The sequence below is a fragment of the Talpa occidentalis genome, unplaced genomic scaffold (assembly GCF_014898055.3).
Source record: "Talpa occidentalis isolate TD23 unplaced genomic scaffold, MPIMG_talOcc4v2.1 talOcc4.12, whole genome shotgun sequence".
Classification (NCBI taxonomy): Eukaryota; Metazoa; Chordata; class Mammalia; order Eulipotyphla; family Talpidae; genus Talpa; species Talpa occidentalis.
The window spans coordinates 60,216,138-60,237,247 of NW_023601212.1; the positions used below are offsets into that span (position 1 = coordinate 60,216,138).

Genomic DNA, 21,110 nt, shown 5'->3' on the forward strand with positions numbered 1-21,110 from the left:
TGTGTTCAAGGACTAGACGAGTTGATATTATTAAAATGTCAGTACCACACAAAGTGATGTACAGAGTCAATGCAATCTCCATCAAAATCATTCTGATATTTTTGCAGAATTAGGAAAATTTATCCCAGAATTCATGTGGAATACCAAATGATCCCAAAGTGCCTAAGTAATTTAAAAAAAAAAAAAAAACAACAAAATTAGAGATCTTGTATTTTCTGATTTCAAAACATACTACAGAGCTACAGCAATCAAAATAGATTGGTACTAGCATAAAAGCATCCCTACACAGACAAATGGAATAGCATGATCTGAGTGATAACCTTAACTTGTTCCAGCCTCTGTAAACACAATTTGGATCCCATTGTTCTACTATAAACTAGTCAGTTTTGTTATATGATACTGTCTCATGGTTAAAGTTTCCAAATGAAGAAAATGAAATATCAAATAAAAGCTTCACCATCAAAAGACACTGTAAACCCAATATCTAGAAATCTCAATTGGCTGCCCTTTTGGATAATTTGTCTCAAAATCTGATAATTTGCTTCAACCACTAACCTTTGTTTTTCTTTTGTTTCTGTAGGGATATGTCTTACTAAATACCTAGTTACTTACACCATAAAGAGGCCTAATTTAATGGAAGCCCACTTGCAACACTGCCTTCTGAAATGAGACATGACTGTTTAACTGATCTGGCTTATTCCCAAGAGGAAGAGACTCATTCAGTAATTGGTGGACGATGTGCTTAGATTTGTCCTTTTCTGCTTGTTCTGGCGTAGGCTTTTCTCCCCCTTTGCTGCTTGATTATCTCACAACTTCTCACCCAAATCTCTTCACAGCTATCAACTCAGCCTTTAATATGTGAAACTTTCTGAAGGTAAAGTTGCAAATGGGGAACTGAAGGAAACTAGAATGTCACCCCAAAATATGCCTCTTTGTTATAAAAATAATTTTCATTTGAAGGAAATTAAAAAGTAACAAATAGGGCCTCCCCGGTGGCGCAGCGGTTGAGCGCTGGGTTGCGAAGCTGCCCGCGGCCTCTGTGGCGCCGGTTCGATCCCTGGCTGCTCTCCGGCCACCGGAGGAGGGTCCCACATGGCGCGCAGACCCCTCCTGCCGCCCGCTGCTCCCCTCAGCAGTGTACTTCGGTCCTTCTGCCTGCTCTGCTCCCCGCTCTGGCTCTGGTGAATTCTCTCACCCTCCCGCGCTTCTGACTGTACCCAGTGCATGTATAAAAACAAAACAAACAAACAAACCAGCAAACAAATAAATAAAGCATGCCTCTATTAAAAAAAAAAAAAAAAAAGTAACAAATAAAAAAAAAAAAAGCAAAAACACCACCTTTTTCCTTCCTAAAGGCAAGATAAAAAAATTCTTTTCCTGGAGACTCTAGACTCTTATCAGTCAGAGATGGTGCCAGGAGAATCTGGCACCAAACCTTACTCCATTAATTTCCTCTCAAAGAATGCATTTTCTAACTTTGCTACTTTTGCTACTTTTTAATTGCCTTCACCTCTAAGTAATTTTTTTTATCCTTTGCCTTCCTATTGCTTGCTGTCCTTGAAAACCTAAAATCACTTTCCTTTGTCCTGTCATTTCTCTGTTGGTCTTTGTTAAATATGGTATTTAAGTTACAGTTCTAAGCTGCTGCTTTGAGCTTCTTTTTTTTTTTTTTTTTTAGGTTTATATCTGCCCATGTTTAGTGTTTGGTTTTTCTTATGTTAATCTCTATTTTTGCTGAAAATCAAAGATAAAGTTTTGCCTTCCTTTATAATGCTAATGAATGAAAAGCAGGATCTCAGATATTTATAAACTCAGGCATTATTATTTACAATAGCCAAGGGGTGGGAGCAATCCAAATGGCCACTGATGGATGAAAAAACAAAACGTGATATAAACATACAATCAAATATTCTTCAGCCTTAAAAAGGAGGGAAATGTGCTACAACATGGATGAAACTTGAGTACATTATCACAGGAAGACAAAGACTATATGATCCCACTTAAATTCATAGAAATAGAAGTAGAATGGTAGTTGCCAGGGATTGGAGGGAGGGAGAAATGGGGAGTTGTTTAATGAATATTGGTTTTCAGATTTGCAAGATGAAAAAGTTAGGGAGATGTATTCCATAGCAATGTGAATATACAATACTGATGAACTATACACTTAAAAATATGGTTAACGTAGTAGATTTTCCACAGTTAAAAATTAAAGCAATTAAAAATAATTAAAACAGTGAAACAGAGTGCAAATTTTAAGATGTAATATTTTTGTTTGGTAAATGCAAATTTTAATTCACACACAAATATTTCACTGGATTGGATTATCTTTAACATCGAAATGTTTCTTTTTTAAAGTTATTAAGGGGGCCTCCCCGGTGGCGCAGTGGTTGAGCGCTGGGTTGCGAAGCTGCCCGCGGCCTCTGCGGCTCCGGCTCGATCCCCGGCTGCTCCCCGGCCACCAGAGGAGGGTCCCACAAGGCCCGCAGACCTCTCCTGCCGCCCGCTGCTCCCCTCAGCAGTGTACCTCTGTCCTTCTGCCTGCTCTGCTCCCCGCTCTGGCTCTGGTGAATTCTCTCACCCTCCCGCGCTTCTGACTGTACCCAGTGCATGTATAAACAACAAACAAACAAACAAATAAATAAATAAAACATGCCTCTATTAAAAAAAAAATAAAGTTATTAAGGATGGTTTCAAAACTAAAAAAAAATTAACTATTACTAACCAAAGTAAAAAAGTTAAATTGTTAGATAAATAGAAAGAATATTGAATAAATTGTTAGGTAGATAGAAAGAACATTAAAGATCACCTTTTCCTTTCTTATGCTGTAAGATTTATTTTATTTTTATTTATACATTAAAAAAAGCTGCCTTCTCAGTCCTCTTATTTCTAAGAGTTGGAACTTCTCAGAGCACATTTCTTGATCTTTTCATCTGTCTAGAATTTCTCTGTAGTATTACTATAACCTTAAATAACATTTGGATGCTGATGATGCTTATTTTTATCTTCAGCCACACTCAAGACTTATCTGGCAATCTATCTGTCCATTTAATCCTTGACCTGTGTGTCATAGACAAATGAGATATGTCTAAAATGTAATTCTATTTCTCCACTTCCCCCACCAAAATAAGCTCATTTAATAAAAGACTAAACATCCCTAATTTTCTCTTTCCTATAGAAAAGGTCATTCTGATTCCTTTTACTCACCTTCCATAGGAGTCTTAACATCCACTGCAAGTGACTCTGCCTTCCAAGTGTATATAACTTGTTATTGTTTACCTCTCTCCATATTTGCTCCTACTTTCCGTATTCAGATGTTCTAGTTACTAATTTACTCCCTGTGGCTTCACTTGACCTTTCTTTGCCTTGTTTTATGATCCTGGAGTTGTACTGTGCAAACAAACTCTATTTCCCCCTCAGCCATAGGGGTGGATATTAGGTTCAGTCAGTGGGGAGCTGAGAGTGTGCTGAAGGCATACTCAGGGCTAGAGCAGGAAAAGAATCTTATCTTCTTTTTTTTTTTTTTTTCCCCTCCACATGACAGTAATTGGACCAGCATGCAGTGGCCCCAGCAGCATCCCTGGGCAGTGGATTGCCACCAGGGCTTCAGGGAGTGAGTGTCCTCCAACAGTTTCTTCATCCCAGTGGTGGGTGACATGCTTCTCCACCAACTGAGCCATCCCCTTCTAGATCCAAATCTTAGCCTGGTGTTGCCCTTCTTTAGTTTTCAAAATTTCTCTTGTTTACCTTTTCCTCAGTCCTAAAAGTGATAACCATAGTCTGTTGTTGATTCCCACCTCTCTTACACCGTTAAATAGCAATCGGCTTGCTGTGCATAGTGGCAGATGCCATGGCAACAGATTTTAAGAAAAGAAAGGATTTATTGCAAATTGGATAAGAGGCAGGGAGGATTCAAATCTGCCTTTCTGTCTAGGAAAGGGAAGAGGTTTATTATTGATTTAGGGGAGTAGTGTTGAGAACAAAGGAGTTAAATATTATTGTCAAGAAGTAGGTTGGGGTGGGCCTCCCTGATGGTGCAAGGGGTTAAGTCTCAGCACTATGAAGCTATCCATAGCCACTGCAGCATGAGTTCGATCCCCAGTCAGGTTGCTGACCCACATGGCAGTGTATTTCAGTCAATACTCCTGTTCTGCTCCTCACTCTGTCTCTGGTGAATCCCCCCGCCCACACACACACACATGCGTGTGCATATACACCACACACACAGACACACTTACACATCCTGCACCTCTGGCCTACATCCCAGCTCTTATATGCATCAAATAAATAAATAAATAAAATTAATCTAGAATTTATTAAAAAAAGAAGTAGGTTGGGGTAAAGTAATCTGGACTTGACTAAAGTTCCTTGACTAGTCACATGGAAATTCATACATGGAAAATGAAGAGGTTTTTTTTCCCCCAGATAAATGAAGTTTTGAATTTCTGTTGGTGAGCATTTACTTCTGAGTAGCCCCTCTTGTCTGCACTTGCAGTCTCCTGGCTCTAGATGACCTTAGAACTCAGCTCAAAGTTAGTTGTTTCTGCTTGCTGAGGCTGTGTCATCTGTGTCTGTGAACACAAGCCTCAAAGAGAAAGTTAAATAAGAATTTTTTCTTTTGTGCTATAGGATCTGAGAGCAACTTAACCATTTAAGTTAACCCTGTTTCAACACCATGCATTTCTTTTACCCTTTTCAGTAGAAAACATTGCTTTACCACATTAACATTCTTTATATGATGCTTTGAATTACTGTGTGGCATCTGCCTCTTTTTTTTTTTTTTAAAGATTTATTTTTTTATTTATGTATACAAGAACTGGGTACAGTCAGAAGCGCTGGAGGGTGAGAGAATTCACCAGAGCCAGAGCGGGGAGCAGAGCAGGCAGAAGGACGGAAGTACACTGCTGAGGGGAGCAGCGGGCGGCAGGAGAGGTCTGCGCGCCATGTAGGACCCTCCTCCGGTGGCCGGGGAGCAGCCGGGGATCGAACCGGCGCTGCAGAGGTTGTGGGCAGCTTCGCAACCCAGTGCTCAACCGCTGCGCCACAGGGGAGGCCCGGCATCTGCCTCTTGACTGTACTCTGAAGTGGAAAATGATACCCGGAGTAGTCCTAGGGGAAAAACTCTCAAAGACTAGTTTTGAAGGTTGGTTTTGTTTGAGCTCTTTACTGATGGGAAATGCATGACATGCAAAAAGACATCACAATCAAATTATATGTGGTTGATTGTAATGAAATAGCAACTGAAACATGTACTTTGGCGCTCTAAGTGACTGCTGCACTTGACCTTTATGGCAATGGTAATCACTGCAAGGACTGTGGTGTAGGATGCTTATTTCTCTGTATATAGAGTGCTTACAGAAATAAGATTAAAATCTCAGGCCCTATTCCAACTCTTAGATTGGTCTGAGAATCAAAGAACTTTCATACCAGCCCTAAAAAAACCCTTTTCTTTCTTATAACCATGGGGATGATATCATTGAAAATGCAAATGTAAAATTAAATTGTGCAGGTTGCAGAATCATATTGGTTGAATTGTCCAGTTTTATCATATGAAAGTTTGGTCATCAATTAGAAAGAAATGAGACTGCAGAACTTGAAATGGGAGTTCTGATTAGGCTTGAATGAAACTGACAATCTGGAGTCACTCTAAGGCTCCCTAGTCTACCTTCTACATCTGGGGAGTCTTTCCCCACCTCAAAACCCTGTAATTACCTCATCTGCAGCATATATCTCACAAAAGGAAAGGTTGTCCATCCTCCTTAAAATCTATCCCAAAAACCCCTTCTTGCCATTGGACCCCTAACTAGGGTTAAAGTTCGGCCTGTTCAGGTAGGCTGGATGAGGCAAAGGGCTCCGGGTGTAACTGGCATTGAGTTAAGGTTCCCGGATTTGCTCCTTCTTCTAGGGCGTCACCGCTTGCTCTGCAGAGTAAACATGGGCCATTATAACCTCAATGAACACTAGGTTCCAGATTCTCAACCAGTGTCTTTCAACACTGTGGTTTCAAGAACTCAGTTTGAGAGGCAATTTTCAGGCTCTTTAATAGAAGAAATCTCTTTAAAGAAACACATGTATGTTGTTCAATTCTGGACGGTTCAGCATTGACTCTGCTTAGCTTTTTGACTGTATGGGTGATAACTTGGGTGGCTTATAAACTGGACTTTTAGCAGAGACATTTTCTCTTTCTCTGAAATTTATTCTCCTGGACTTTCTGAGCACTCAGTCACCTTCAGCAAATGGCTGGGACTTAACTATTGAAAGAGAGGATCTCTCTGTTCCAAAGAGAAAGAATGTGGGCTTGACAGAGTCCTTAGATACTGAGCTCGAATGTCTCGAAACAAATTCTTTCCTTTTCAGAGAGCTAGAAAATTGAGGCTACTTGAACAAAGTGTTTACATGTAAAATCCATTTTTTGTGTACCCACTTCAGCATGCAGTTTTCATCGGTAAGTATTCAGCCTTCATTTCCATCTCATATTGGTTGAAAGTACAATTCCAGTGAAAACCAAACCCTGGGTTCAGACTTAATGGACTCCTGTTAACTTTGCTCTATTCCATGAAGTCATCCTAAAATCAACCCCTGGTCATCCTGGGCAGGATATGTGGCTGATTCATCTCTAATAGAGGATAAACCGGGGCCTCCCTGGTGGTGCAGCGGTCGAGCGCCTTGCTGTGAAGCTGCCCGCAGCCTCTGCAGCGCCAGTTTGATTCCCCGCCGTCCAGGGAGAACCCCACATGGCATGGCAGACCTCTCCCGCTGCTCCCCTCAGCAGTGTATTTCGTCAGTCTGCCTGTTCTGCTCCCCACTCTGGCTCTGGTGAATTCTCTCACCCTCCTGCACTTCTGACCTGTACCCCACTTCTTGTATAAAATAAATAAAATTTAAAAAAAAATAAAGGATAAATCATTGAAAGTACATCCTTCTAATAGGAAGACGTCTCAGTGCAATGGCAGTTCACCGTTACCGTGCTTCATTCCTGTCGTTTTATTTATCCAAAGTCAAATGTGGGCTGAAAATAAGATGTTACATATAGTAAGACATTGAGAAAGAGAGGAGAAAGAGAATTACCTGACTTTTCCCCTTAATGCTTTTCTATTTTTTCATTTTTTCTACTGTATGGCTTATATTTACTGTTTTTCTTGAAGGACCCTTGAGGGCTGGGGACTCTGGCTTTGTGTTTTTCTTTTGGTTGCTTAGCGTTTATCTATTTTTACTTGTTAGTAATCCTGGAATGATTACTTAATAAATATTTACTGACAATAGTGAATAAAAACCAAGAAGTTAGGCTGAGTATTTCAGTGGTCAGGAGAACAAACTGTATGAGAACAAATTCTTCCACTTTCCTGTCCAAACAGGGATTTGTTTTTTTTATTTCAGCCTTGGGTTCTAAATTAGAGTGAGAAACTGTGTCAAAGGAGGAAACAACCACGGAAGAGAAACAAGGTCAGACACACCTCAGGTTTTTACATAACACTTGTTTAGTAAGGACATAATAGTGCAGTTATATTGGTTCATGTTCACTCTGCAGAGCAAGTAGTGACTTGGGAGGATAAAATCTGGGAACGTGGGTTCAGCGCCAGTTATCCCCAGAGCCCTGCTGCCATGCCCATGCCAGGTTCAACTTTCACCTGAGTGAGCGGTCCAGTGGCAAGACCTTTGTTGAAAAGATTTATTTTATTTATTCATGCATACAAGAGCTGGGGTACAGGCCAGAGGTGCAGGGGGTAAGAGGATTCACCAGAGAGAGTGTGGAGAGCAGAACAGGCAGATCTACTGAAATACACTGGTGAGGGGAGCAGCGGGCGAGACAGGAGAGGTCTGCTGCGCCATGTGGGTAGCTCCCTGGCTGGGGATCGAACTCATGCTGCAGTGGCTGCCCATAGCTTGATATGCTGAGACGTAAACCCTTGAGCCACAAGGAAGGCCCCAATTATGGGGTTTTGAAGTTAAAAACAATTCTTTAAGAACAGAAGAGCAAGCAACTCCCCCACACCCCCTTTGAATTTTATTAATTTAGATTTTACATTTAGGTCTGTTATCTCCTTCAACTGGCTTTGCATGTAAGGTTGCCACAGACCAGCTCAGCGGTGGCGGGAGATCGAGACAGTCTCAGGGTTGAGTGAGAACGAGCAAAAGGTGGTCGAAGGAATTAGGGCGGGGGACAAGAAAGAATGACACACAGACACACTCAAGGGAGAGTGAAAATCTGAGTGTAATTTGCTCAAATCATTACGCATATTTATACATTTTCAAAAGGCATTAGGTCACACAAAATCTATTTTCCCAGCATAACAATGTTTTTTGTTACCTAGGCATAGAATACAATTTTCTAGCTAATAGTTTACAAGTTGCTAAGCATATGTGGTTACATTTCCTGAAACTGATTTTTACATATATAGAAAAAGTCAGGTAAGAAAATTAATTATGGACAAGTTGCTAAGTTACTACTTATTCAGAAACAATGATTAACTGGTTAATGGTTAAACTGCTTTGTAGGTAATTCCATCAGGCTTGTTTGTAGGCAACGCTCTCAGCAGCCTTGTTTTCAAGCAAAGAAGGGGTTTTTTACTGCAGGCTTATTGCCTAGATTGGGCTTATAGGCTTGTAGGCCTTGTTTGATCTGAACGCCAAAGTTTATTATGATGAAGCCCCTCGGGGACTGCGTCTGTCTTAGGTCGTCAGGAGTCACAGACATGAGGCTGGCCAGTGCCTTCTTTAGTCTGCCCCCAATCTTACCCGTCATTGACTGTCCAGTCCAGCGCACAGGGGAAGAGGGTCTTACGTACTTTATTTGTGAGCATCCACAGTACAGCCACTCTTTATTTCATCCAATTACTGGCGAGCAATGGTGGCAACAGTGGCATTGCCAACCATGGAGGCAGGAGCTGCCACATAAGGTATATAGAGGAAGGCCTCTCTTTCTCATGCATGTTTATATGCATCTATATGCATTTATATGTCCAAATGTTCCAGCACCATTTGTGAAAAATACCATACTTTTTTCATTGAATTGCTTTTACAGCTCTATCAAAAATAGGGCCTCCCTGGTGGTGCAAGGGGTTAAGCACAGCACTATGAAGCTATCCGCAGCCTCTGCAGCAGGAGTTCGATCCCCAGCCAGCCCTATGGTGCAGCAGACCTCTCCTGACTTGCCTGCTGCTCCCCTCAGCAGTGTACTTTGGTCCTTCTGCCTGCTCTGTTCCCCACTCTGTCTCTGGTGAATCCTCTCACCTCCCCGCACCTCTGGCCTGTACCCCAGCTCTTGTATGCATAAATAAATAAATATTTTAAAAATAAATAAATAAATTGGCCCTAAATATAAGGGTTTACTTGTGGACTCTCAATTCTGTTCATTGATCTAGTTTCTCTCCTATTGCTAATATCATACTCCCTTTACTACCATAATTCTTGTAGTGTGAGACCTCTGTTCATTTTCTAATTTTTAAAAATGAATCCTTGAAAGCTGACTACAGAATTGAAGCATCCAGAGCAAGGGGGGGGTGGGGTGGGGAAAGGGTAAGAACAAAGAGTAAAGGAGGCAAAATGGAATATGGTGGTGGACTGTGGGTGATTTGGTGGTGGGTGCACTATGGTGGCAACACCTGATGGGGGTGTCCAAATATTACCTCAATTAAAAATTTAAAAAAACTATACATGGGCCTCCCCGGTGGCGCAGCGGTTGAGCGCTGGGTTGCGAAGCTGCCCGCGGCCTCTGCGGCGCCGGTTCGATCCCCGGCTGCTCCCCGGCCACCGGCGGAGGATCCCACATGGCGCGCAGACCTCTCCTGCCGCCCGCTGCTCCTCTCAGCAGTGTGCTTCGGTCCTTCTGCCTGCTCTGCTCCCCGCTCTGGCTCTGGTGAATTCTCTCACCCTCCCGCGCTTCTGACTGTACCCAGTGCATGTATAAACAAAAACAAGCAAACAAACAAAATAAATAAATAAAACATGCCTCTATAAAAAAAAAAAATAAAAAAAAATAAAAAAACTATACATATCCAAACACACATAAAAAATAAAAAATATTTTGATTCCTTTGATTTTTCGTATAAAATTTTGAATCAGCTTGCTTTTATTTAAAAAGACTCCTGCTGAAAGTTTGATTGGTTTTGCATTGACTCTTCATTTGCAGAGACTTGACATCTTAACAATGTCGAGTGTTCCAATCCATGAACGTTGCATGTCGTCTTTTTATTTATTTATTTATTTATTTATTTATTTATTTTTATAGAGGCATGTTTATTTCTTTATTTATTTGTTTTGTTTGTTTGTTCTGTTTACACATGCACTGGGTACAGTCAGAAGCGCGGGAGGGTGAGAGAATCCACCAGAGCCAGAGCGGGGAGCAGAGCAGGCAGAAGGACCGAAGTACACTGCTGAGGGGAGCAGCGGGCGGCAGGAGAGGTCTGCGCACCATGTGGGACCCTCCTCCGGTGGCCGGGGAGCAGCCGGGGATCGAACCGGCGCTGCAGAGGCCGCGGGCAGCTTCGTAACCCAGCGCTCAACCGCTGCGCCACCGGGGAGGCCCCGCATGTCGTCTTTTTATTTAGATCTTCTTTGGTTTCTTTCGCCTATCTTTTATAGTTTTTAGCAAACTAATTATGCATATATTTTGTTAGGTGTATACTTAAGTTCTTTACTTTTTTTGAGTATTATTGTGGATGGTATTTTTTACAATGCTGATTTCAGTTAATCATTGCTAATATAAAGGAATCAGGTTGACTTCTGTACATTCTTTTGTACTCTGCCACCTTGCTAATTCTCTTATTAGTTTCAAGACCTTTTTGTAGAGTCCTTGAAGTTGGCGACATAGACAATTTTATTATCTATAAATAAAGATATTCTTGTTCCTTCCCTTCCCATCTATATGTCCTTTATTTCTTTTTATTGCATTATTATACTGGCTAGGTGTTTTAGCAAACTGTTGAATAGGGGTGGTAGAAGAGGGCATCTTTCCCTTGTTTCTAATCTTCCAACAATTTACTCTCTCATTATTAAATATGACATTAGCTGTACGTTTTCCCATAGATGCCTTTTATTAGATCAGGGAAATTTTGTTTTATTCCTAGTTTGCTGAGGTTTTTGTAAATATCCTGAATGGATATTGAATGGAAGCTAATGCTTCCTTTTCCCATTCAGTAAGATATTCATGTAGCTAATCTTTAGATTGTTGACATGGTAACATGGCAAAGTAGAAGTTACTGGAAATAAGTGAGGCTCAGTGTGGAGGGCTTGGATGAAAATGTTGACTGAGGAAGGAGGAGTTGGTGGTAGATGCAGCCGAGTGTCTTATAGGCACTGAGAAGCTACCTGGTTGGAGAAGTGCAATCTTTATGCACAAATGTCAATACTAAGGAGAACTCCTTCCCTTCTACTATTTTTTTAAAAGATTTATTTATTTATGCATACAAGAACTGGGGTACAGGCCAGAGGTTCAGGGGATGAAAGGATTCACCAGAGACAGAGTGGGGAACAGAACAGGCAGATTGACTGAAACACACTGCTGAGGGGAGCAGTGGTGAGTCAGGAGAGGTCTGCTGTGCCATGTGGGTAACTCTGTGGTCGGGGATCTAACTCCCACTGCAGAGGCTGCAGATAGCTTCATAGTGCTGTCCTTAACCCCTTGTACCACCAGGGAGGCCCCCCTTCTACTATTACTATGGCTTTTAAAATCCCGCTGGATCTGAGCACCAGCCTTTCCCATCTAACTAGATGAGAGGCAGTGACTTTCTTGAGGTGGTGTGGGAGCTACTCTCACTAGTCTGTAAGAACAGAATGTTCAATTTTCAGGATTTTGCAAACTGGTGGATAAATACAGCCATTTAAAAGTTAAAATTTTTATACACACATTTAAATAAGTTATACTGCAAACAAAGGTAAAACTACTCAGAACATCACTTTTCATTTTACCGTATTTGCCATTTCTCATTTGTCATATCTGCTTGGTGAGCTGCCTGTACACTTACTCCTAAATCACTGTCCAGATGTCACTGTGGTAGCCTGAAGTTGGGAGCATTTACACCATAGAAATAAGCAGATGGTACAGCTGCACTGCCAGCCTCCCACCCTTCCCATTCAGTTGTTCAACACCAGAGCACATCACCGACTTCCTCTGCTTGCTCGTGTGTCAGGGTGTTAGGCAACATTCACGCCTCAGCTCTACTTTGTTTTTTCTTATGAACCCAGAGAATATGTGCAGACTGCTGTTGGGAACTACAATACCTCTTCTCCCCAGCCTCCCAACCACCTTCTAGCTCAGCAAGGATTGAGGAGGGAAGAGGGCTTGACTTTTCTTGAGAAGGAGAAGAACAAAGCCTGAAACATTCTGGTTGCCTGAATATGGTCTCTTCCTGGGACTTTCCCCATCTCACCTCCCTGTCCCCTCTGTGCTGGTGAGAATGCCTCCCAAATATTTTCAACCATGGAAATGGCCCACCTTTATGTCCAATAGCTTGACAGAACAGGAATAGTACCACCAACAGCTTGGGACAAAGATCCTTGGCCAGGGACTCAGTCAACATTTCTGGGTTAGGAATGTGTTCAAGGAATTTTTTGTAATATTCCAAATACTGCCTGCATGCTCCATCTTGATTGTCTACTGCCTGGTGTGATCTGGTGATCTGACCGTGAGTGGAATGAAGGAGCAAGGATATGTTCTGTGGAAGACAGACCTTCCACCAGGCTGAGCTCCCACCGCTGTAACTGCCTTCCTCAGACCAATAGGCTATAAGGTGTAACAACCAGTGTTTGGTTACCCAGTCCTCACCACACATGTTCTGGGCTCTGGGGAGAACAAAGGGAAGTCTCTGCCTCTGGAATCCATGTTCTCCTGAAGAATGGAAGAGCAAAGGAGGGGAAATGCTATTGAAACATTGATATAATTGACATGTCAACTTAAATAAAGTTAAGTTAAAAAAAAGTGAGTTTATTAAAGAATCAAAGACTGAGGCTTGAGTCTGGAACAGCCGCCAGAGATCTGTGGGAAAGATCTTGAGCTTCTCAATGAGGATTATATACAATTTGCAAAGAGGTTACATAAAACATTTTAAGAATTTCTACAAAGACAATCCGGGTAAGGGTCCAGTTCATGGATCTGTGTGATGTTACCTATGGACTGACAAAAACAAAAAGCGTTGTTAAAATTTGTCAAACCTATTTAGTTTATCTTTTGGGAACTGGGAGTTCTAGCAATGTCACAAATCTCAGACTTGTTATTCCTTGAAGTTACCCATTTGCCCAGACACAGCAGCTTCCAAGTGCTTTTTTTTCAGTGAGGCAGCATTTTTCTCAGGCTTAGTTTCTTCTTAGGACCTGATCAGCTGAGTGCTGGCACTTGGCTCATGCCCCTAATGAGACTGGGGAGAAGAGTAGCCACTGAATTGTTAGCTTTGGTTAACACATATAACATTATACAAGTTTTAGGTATACAACATAATGATTTGATTTGTATATATTATGAAATAATCACCACAATAAATCTAATTAATATCCATCATCATATATAATTAGAACTTTTTTTCTTAAAATGGGAATTTCTTTCTTTTTTTGATTGATTTATTTATTTATATAAGCTCTGGGTACAGTCAGAAGCGCGGGAGTGTGCAAGAACTCACCAGAGCCAGAGTGGGGAACAGAACAGGCAGACCGATGAAATACACTGCTGAGGGGAGCAGCAAGCGCAGCAGGAGAGGTCTGCGCACCATGTGGGACCCTTGCCGGCAGCCAGGGATCACACCGGCGCTGCAGAGGCTGCAGGCAGCTTTGCAGCCCAGCGCTCAACCGCTGAGCCACCAGGGGAGGCCCAAAATGGGAACTTTCAATACGTTTACTCTCAGCAACTTTTTAATGTACAGCGCTATATAGTATTATTAACTCTAGTCAGCAGGCTGTACATTAAATCTTCAGAACTTATTTATAACTGGAAGTTAGTACCTTTTGATCACCTTCACCCATTTTGCCCACCCCTCACCCCTTGCCTCTAGCAACCATCATTCAGTTCTCTTTATCTATGAGCTAGTTTTTATTTTTAGTTTAAACTCTACACATAAAGTGATATCCTATGGTATTTGTCTTTCTCTGTCTGACTTATTTAGCATAATGCCCTCAAGGTCCATGTTGTCACAAATGGCCAGATTCCCTTCTTCTTTATGACTGAATAATATTCCATCATTATAGCCAAGCATCATGTAATGATGGGGATGCATTCTGAGAATTGTTTCATTGGGTGATTTCATTGTTGTGGAACATTATAGAGTGTACTTACACAAACCTAGATGGTATAGCCTACTGCACCCCTAGACTGTAAATAGAGGCCACTCTTGTATTTGTACTCCATCATTGACTGCATTGTTACATAGTGTATAACAACACATATAAATATAGAGGTAGATAGATAGGTAGAGATAGCTATAGGTATATAGATATCTAGGTAGGTAGAGATATCTCCCATTTTCTTTATCCACTAGTCCATTAATTGACACATTTTTTCTGTCCAGCATCTTGGTCTCTTGGGAATTGCTTTATGTAAAAAATGGACAGGACTGGTTTTAATAGCCTGGTAAGAAGTCACCAGCCCCTCTTTTAGGATGGGGTGATAGGCTTTTCTTGGTTTTGACCCTGGAGCATTCATCATACATTCTACAGGCAGGGGCAGAAAGTCACCACTATACCTACAGTTACCTGTGCATCCAGGAGATAATTGAGTTCAAACTGATTTGAGAGTGTGTATCCAAAATTATGTAGGCCTATAGCCAGATACCCTTTGCTCTTTCAAGATCCACTAATTCCCGGGGGAATCACCATGATCATGGTAGACAAAAACACACATGCATGCAGGTATACTCATACACACAAAAAGTAAGCTTTTATGCTAGAGTGAAAAAGCACCCACCTTTAAAATTAAAAATAAGTGTTCTCAAAACACATAACCCTTTATCTTGGACTGAGTTTTATAGCCTTTATATTGTCTTTGAGTGGCAAAGGATTGGACGCATAAGAAAAAGATCAGGAAACAAGAGAGGTAGAGAATGGGGGGCCCAGAGAGGGAAGAGAAAAGTGGAGAAAAGGAGGAAAGGGATGAGAAGAAAATGTGTAGAGAGGGAAAATATGGGGAGAGTGTAGGAGAAAAGTGGATCTTGAGATGAGAGATGATAAGCTGGTGAGGTGTGTGGGTTTGAAATGAAGCTGCTTGGTTTCACTTGGCTGCGGGAGCAGGGAGGAGTTACCCCTGTTCTAATTAATCAGCCCTCCAGGGGGTTAGCAACAATATGAGAAGCTTTTATTCTTATTTTCCATCTTTGTTTATTTTTGACAAGAGTGTTTTCTCACGGGATTTTGAACATCTTCACCTTGTGGTGAAATTACTCAGAAATTAAGACTTTAGTAATTTGTATTAGGTTTTATAAATATAGCTTGTATTTTGCTTTGATGGATTTTAAACCTGACAGATTTTATTATTTTTAAGAGAGAGATTTAGAATTCCTCATCTCATGATGCAGCTAGATTACACCTGGGAACATTGTTTATTTAAAAATAAATCTGTTTTTCCTCAATTTAGCACCCGGTATGAGGAACACACAATGCAAACAAATAAAATGAGAAAAGATTCATAAGGAGGAGGCTTTGTAGCTTTATTGTTTATGTAACTGCTTTAAACAAAATATCTGTTTCTTCCTGACTAAGAAAGCGAACAAGGTCCAGCCATCCACACGGATGAAAATTATATTCTAGTTGAACTCCTGCTCTTTGGACAATACCATCTCCTCTTGCATGGGAAAACAACATCATCTTTAAGCAAGGTAGTATTAAGACTGACAGTTCCGGGCCTCCCTAGTGGTGCAAGGGCTTAAGAACAGCACTGTGAGGCTATCCACAGCCTCTGCAGCATGAGTTCGATCCCCGGCCTGCCAGAGAGCTACCCACATGGCGCAGCAGACCTCTCCAGTCTTGCCCACTGCTCCCCTTGTTATAGGGCAGGGAGAGGGGCAGCCCAAACCCTGCAAACCTGCCTATTCTATACAGGGTTCTGCCATCCACCGCATTAACACAAAACATGAGACTTTAATGGGAAGGATCTTTAATACAATTAGGAAACAATACAGGAAAGGCAAAGAATCTAGTTTCTAAATCAAGCACCCAAAGTAACCCGCCCCCTCGGGGGTAAAACTCCATCCAAAAGGGGTTGGCCCAGAGCAAGGCCCCAAAGCCTGCCACAAGTCTCAAGCATCTTCCAGTGGGGACCCACAGAAAAGGGTCAGAAACAACCAGACAAGCCCGGAAGTTAAAGAGCAAAATCAACATCAAGATAAAAGCTGCCATTGTCACCTCCCCACGGGTCTCACCCACATCTGTGTCACCCCATCCTCGACCAAAAGACAAGTGCAGTTTCTTCACGTTTCTAGGCTCCATGTGCCTCCTCCAAGGTCTCCTTCTGGCTCCATCCTGCTTCCTTCCTGAGTCTCCTCTGCAGCTTCTTCTCTCCCTGCTCAGCTCCACCCTCCCTTGGGTGGGGCAGGAAACCTGGAACCTCCCCCCTTCCTGGGGACCACCCTGTTACACCCTCAGCAGTATATTTCAGTCAGTCTGCCTGTTCTGTTCCTTACCCTCTCTGGTGAATCCTCTCACCTCCTGCACCTCTGGCTGGTACCCCTCTTCTTGTATGCATAAATAAATAAATATTCATTAAGAAAAAAAAAGATGGACAGCCCCATTCATCTGCATTTGCTTTTCTGTCCCTTGGTGTTGAAAATGAGTCCACAAAAACATCACCTCACAAGGTTGATGTTGAACAGCAGGTAGAATATCACATGACTCAGCAATTACACTTCTGTGTACTTACATGAAAAATATAAAAATACTAATCTTGATATATGTACCCCTATGTTCATAGCAGCATTATTTACAATAGCCAAGATGTGGAAACAACTTAAGTGCACAGTGATGGATAGCTGGATAAAGAAAATCTGATATCTATACACAATAGATACTCCTCAGTTATTAAAAAAACGATGAAACCTTGCCATTTGCAAGGACACAGATGGAACTTGAGAGGGATTGTACTAAGTGAAATAAATCAGGAGAAAGACAAATACTGTATGATTTCATACACATAGTACAAGTGGACTATAAAGAAACAAAACAAAACAAAATCAAACCCTTAGATTTTGACAATAGCACAATGGCTACCAGAGGGGAAGAGCACAGGTGGAGGGGGTTGGCTAGATGGTGGTGGATGGAAAATTAGACCTTTGGTGGCAGGTGCAGTGTGGTTTATACAGATGTGGAGGTGTGAAGCTGTATGTCTGAGACTTACACAATGTTGAAAACTAACTGCCGCGGACCAGCACAGCAGTGAGCGATAAGGCCGTCTCAGGGTTGAGAGACTGCACAGGGTGGTCAGGGATTCGGTGAAAGAAATGACAGACACACTTCAAGAGAGAGTATAAATCTGAGTGCAACTTTATTTGAGTCAGTGGTCAGTATATATATGTTTTTCTAAAGGCATAGGATCGGTTATCAGTGAACTAAACCAGCTGGCTCATAGGTTTAGCTTATCATTGACAGGGCAGTGATCTATGTCTGAAGTTACATCTGGACTTAGCTACACTTCTGAGTAGACAGGCTATTAATTCTTTCTTTTGTTCTATGTAATTACTTTTTTGTTTTAATAACTACTCACTACCACTAACTTATTTATTAATTAGCATGGGTGAATATACTTTTCATAAGATCAAAGATAACAAAGCCAAGGACACAATCAGAGAAATCATAAAACTAACAATTCTATTATTACACAGTTTAGTAATGTTTCATTTGAATTAGCCTAGTTATTAGATTACATATGTTTTATAATCAGCAATCAATGACCAGAGAAAGGAAAGATTTTAGAAAGACAGTTGTAGCAGAATAAAGTTTGTGGGCCTTGAGAAAGCGAGATAAGGTTCTGTGTGGTCAGCATCCCTTTTAAGTCTTTGTGGCGGCTTCTGGTAGTTGTTATCTCTTGGCAGACATTCGGCTTCTCTGCATCTTAGGGAATTTGCTGTTCTCCCCCTGCGCTTATGGTTCCTTGCCCACGCCCGGACCTCAGGGACCATGGCAACAGCCATTAGCCCTGAAGGTCACTGCAGGGGGAGGTGCAGCACTAACAAAACAAAACAAAGCATAAAGAAAAAGGGCAGAACTGGGTTCCAAGCCAGGAGGAGGAGAGGCTGGAGTAATTATTTACAAGTTGTGCCCTAGGTGATGGGAGTGGGGGAGAAGCTTGCACTGCCTCCTGGTCACAAGCCAATCTGCAAAATCATTCAGCAGCTTTCTAGCTGACATAGCCTGTGTCTCCTGTGTCACTGACTGACTCTGAAAGCAATAATTGGTGGCCTTTAACCTCTCATCACATACAGCTTCTCTCTCTTCCTCTTCTCTTGTTCCTTCCCTCCTGACTTTTTGAGGATTGGCAAGATGGCCGCAGCTGGGAGTAACTTCCCCAGAGCATCCACTCTCTGAGGAGATGGGTAGATGGAGGTGCTGGTGTCCTCGTTAGCCACGCGGCAGGCATTCGATGATGGAAAAGAAGGTAGCTGCCATCAGCCATGCTTATTTGTGAAAGGTTTGGCAGGGTAAAGAAAAGGAGAGCCAGGCTAAATTTCTCAAAGGAAGGGAAAATTTATTGCGCCCCAGGCGGACCTCGCGGACCCAAGGTGGGGGTCCGTGAAGCCGCGCCCGTTGTGAAGAGAGATGTCCCTTTTATAGGGTGAGGAGAGATCAGGCAGGAAAACTGGGTTGGCAGGAGGCAAACGGTTTAGGCGGAACAAAGTTGTTTTGGGTGGAGCCGAGTTGTTTTCTCCTGTTTATGGCTTCAGTTTAGGCTTGGTGGTGTCAGTGGTCCTGGTGTCAGGGTCATCTTGTCTTTTTCTATGTGGGCTTCCTCATTCCTGGGCCCTGCATGGACCTTTCATTCCAGCCTTTTGTTGATAGGAAAAGGGGCGAAGACCAAGGGTGGGGCTCAGGCCTGGTTATGAAGGCCTTCTGCAGGCACACGAGAATATGGGTGGAGGAGGAGTTGGTTAAAGGTGGTATAGAGACATTTACTGAATATGAGCCTGTGTGAATTTTAGGAGGCAAGGAGCCAAAAAAAAAGTATCATTAATATTGGCTGGGTTGATTTGGAATTGCCAGGCATAGACAGAAGAACGGAAGTGGCTTTAAGAGATGGGATTAGAAACAGGGGGTAGAGTCAGAGGGCCTCTACTTTGTAGGCTGAGTGGAACCTGGACCAGGGGCGCAGTGGTGTGTACCCGAGTTGGGCCCAAGCGCTGACATACATACTGCTTGTCCACAGGGGCCCTGTTGCTCATCTGTCAATAACAGGAATGGCTTTTCCGGGTCTGGGAGAGCTAAGGCTCATCTCAGAGATCTTTGCCTGGATAAAGCGGAGAAAACAGGGTGTAGAAACAAAGAAAAGCATGATCATTATTACCGGGCCTACTAGGGGCAGGATCCTTGTCAGTAAGGGAGAGCTGGTCCAAGTCTGGTAATCCTGGCCCCAGCTTCGGCTGATGAAGAGTCAGTCAGAGGGGTTTTGCTGGTCAGATTGTTGTAGAGCAACCCCGATACAAAACGGGGTGCCTGACTGTGGGTCCTCACCCGCGCGCTTAAAAGGACTTATCAATGCTCTACTGCAGGCACACGTGAAAGGTTAATAAAAGGTTTATTTACAAAGGGAAGGGGAAATGAGGAAATGTACAGCTCTGGGAGAAAAGTGGGAGACAAAGTTTTAAATGAGTCCTACCCGATCCGCCGATCAGGAATCCCAAAATGGCGCTCTGAGAGCTGGCTGCCAGCCAGGAGCGGTGAAGCCAGGAGGCGAGCGATCGCGAGCCAGAGAGCCCAAGGCCCACGTGTTTGGTTTTTTATATCCAACCTGGCTACCCAACTCCACCCTCAGGTCCCAGCCACCCTCCCTTGGTGGTGATGGGATTTGTCTTTCCCAGAGTCTTGATGGCTTTAGTCTGGAGTGGGGGTGGAGTCCACAAAGTTTATCCTGTATGGGATTAACTCAGGACATCACTTCCCCCTAACAAGATGAGCAAGCCCATGAATGTGTTGGAGGAGGGGGAGACACCTGAGTACACACGATTTCTCACCAAAATCTCTCTCAGACCTTCAACACTTTCTTTTGCTTTCTTTCTAATACCATTTCATTTTACCCATCCTACTTTAAATTATTTTAAGGACCGTCAGAATACCCATCTTCAATACATTTTTTAAACACACATATCTCACCTTACTTGCATTTACTAAACTTAGCAAAACCTTAGTGTTATAAGGAAATTTAACACCATGTAAACAATGATGAAAAAAACACAAATTTAAGGTGTAATTTGGCTAAGGTCACCCTGTAGGGTTTGTGTTAGGGGAGGAGGTGGGGTGGGTGGATTTTTTAAAGGGGAAATTCTAGCTGGGCTGATACTGTTAAGAATCCCAAGGTGACACTGGATTCTAGGCGTGTTCACTGTGGGACTGAGATTAATCATAGCCTAGGGCTTACTGGAGCAGGAAGGTGTACGGGATTTTTCAGCTGAGCAAGTCCGTGGTGTAGTAGGGCTGGTCGGTAAATAACCTTTATTTACCTCAGAGAGTCCCGTTTGGATTTTAATATACTGGTCCCCGAGTCTTTTTAAGGGGAGCTAGAGAGCCTCTATCTGTTCCTGGCAACCTACACGTTTTACCACCTGGGGCATAAGAACCAGTGGCTTTGGAGTCAGGACTAGCAGGAGACAGCTGAGGCTCAGATTTAGATCGAGTAAGTAGATGGGGCTCATTTAAGTGGGATTCCTGGGAGGCCGGTAGAGGAGGATACAAGGGGGGCCTCCAGGGTGCCCAGGCATATGGTTGTGGTTGTTCTTTATCATTAGTGGATGAAAAGACAGGTTACTCAAGTTTTTTGTGGGGTCGGGGGTTTTGGAGAAGTCTTTGTCTGATTTAAGAGGTTGCAGTTGAGGTTGTGTTACAGGGCAGGTAGAGGGGCAGCCCAGACCCTGCAAACCTGCCTATTCTAAACGGGTTCTGCTATCCGCCGCATTAACACAAAACATAGGAGACTTTAATGGGAAGGAACTTTA

The 21,110-nt window shown here is 42.6% G+C and overlaps 2 long non-coding RNA genes across 3 annotated transcripts in view; one reads left to right on the plus strand and one right to left on the minus strand.

The window, feature by feature from the left end:
- LOC129145502 (uncharacterized) overlaps nucleotides 1-21,110 on the plus strand; it is a 62,127-nt gene that overhangs the window by 4,248 nt on the left and 36,769 nt on the right. The window lies entirely within an intron of this gene.
- LOC129145501 (uncharacterized) lies at nucleotides 12,920-14,287 on the minus strand. 2 transcript variants are annotated; one of them, XR_008551166.1, is made up of 3 exons: nucleotides 14,258-14,287; nucleotides 13,223-13,349; nucleotides 12,920-13,108 (listed from the first exon to the last, which is right to left on the minus strand). It is a non-coding gene; the product is annotated as an uncharacterized LOC129145501 (long non-coding RNA). The 2 variants fall into 2 exon arrangements; XR_008551165.1 differs by lacking the exon at nucleotides 14,258-14,287 and adding an exon at nucleotides 13,608-13,694.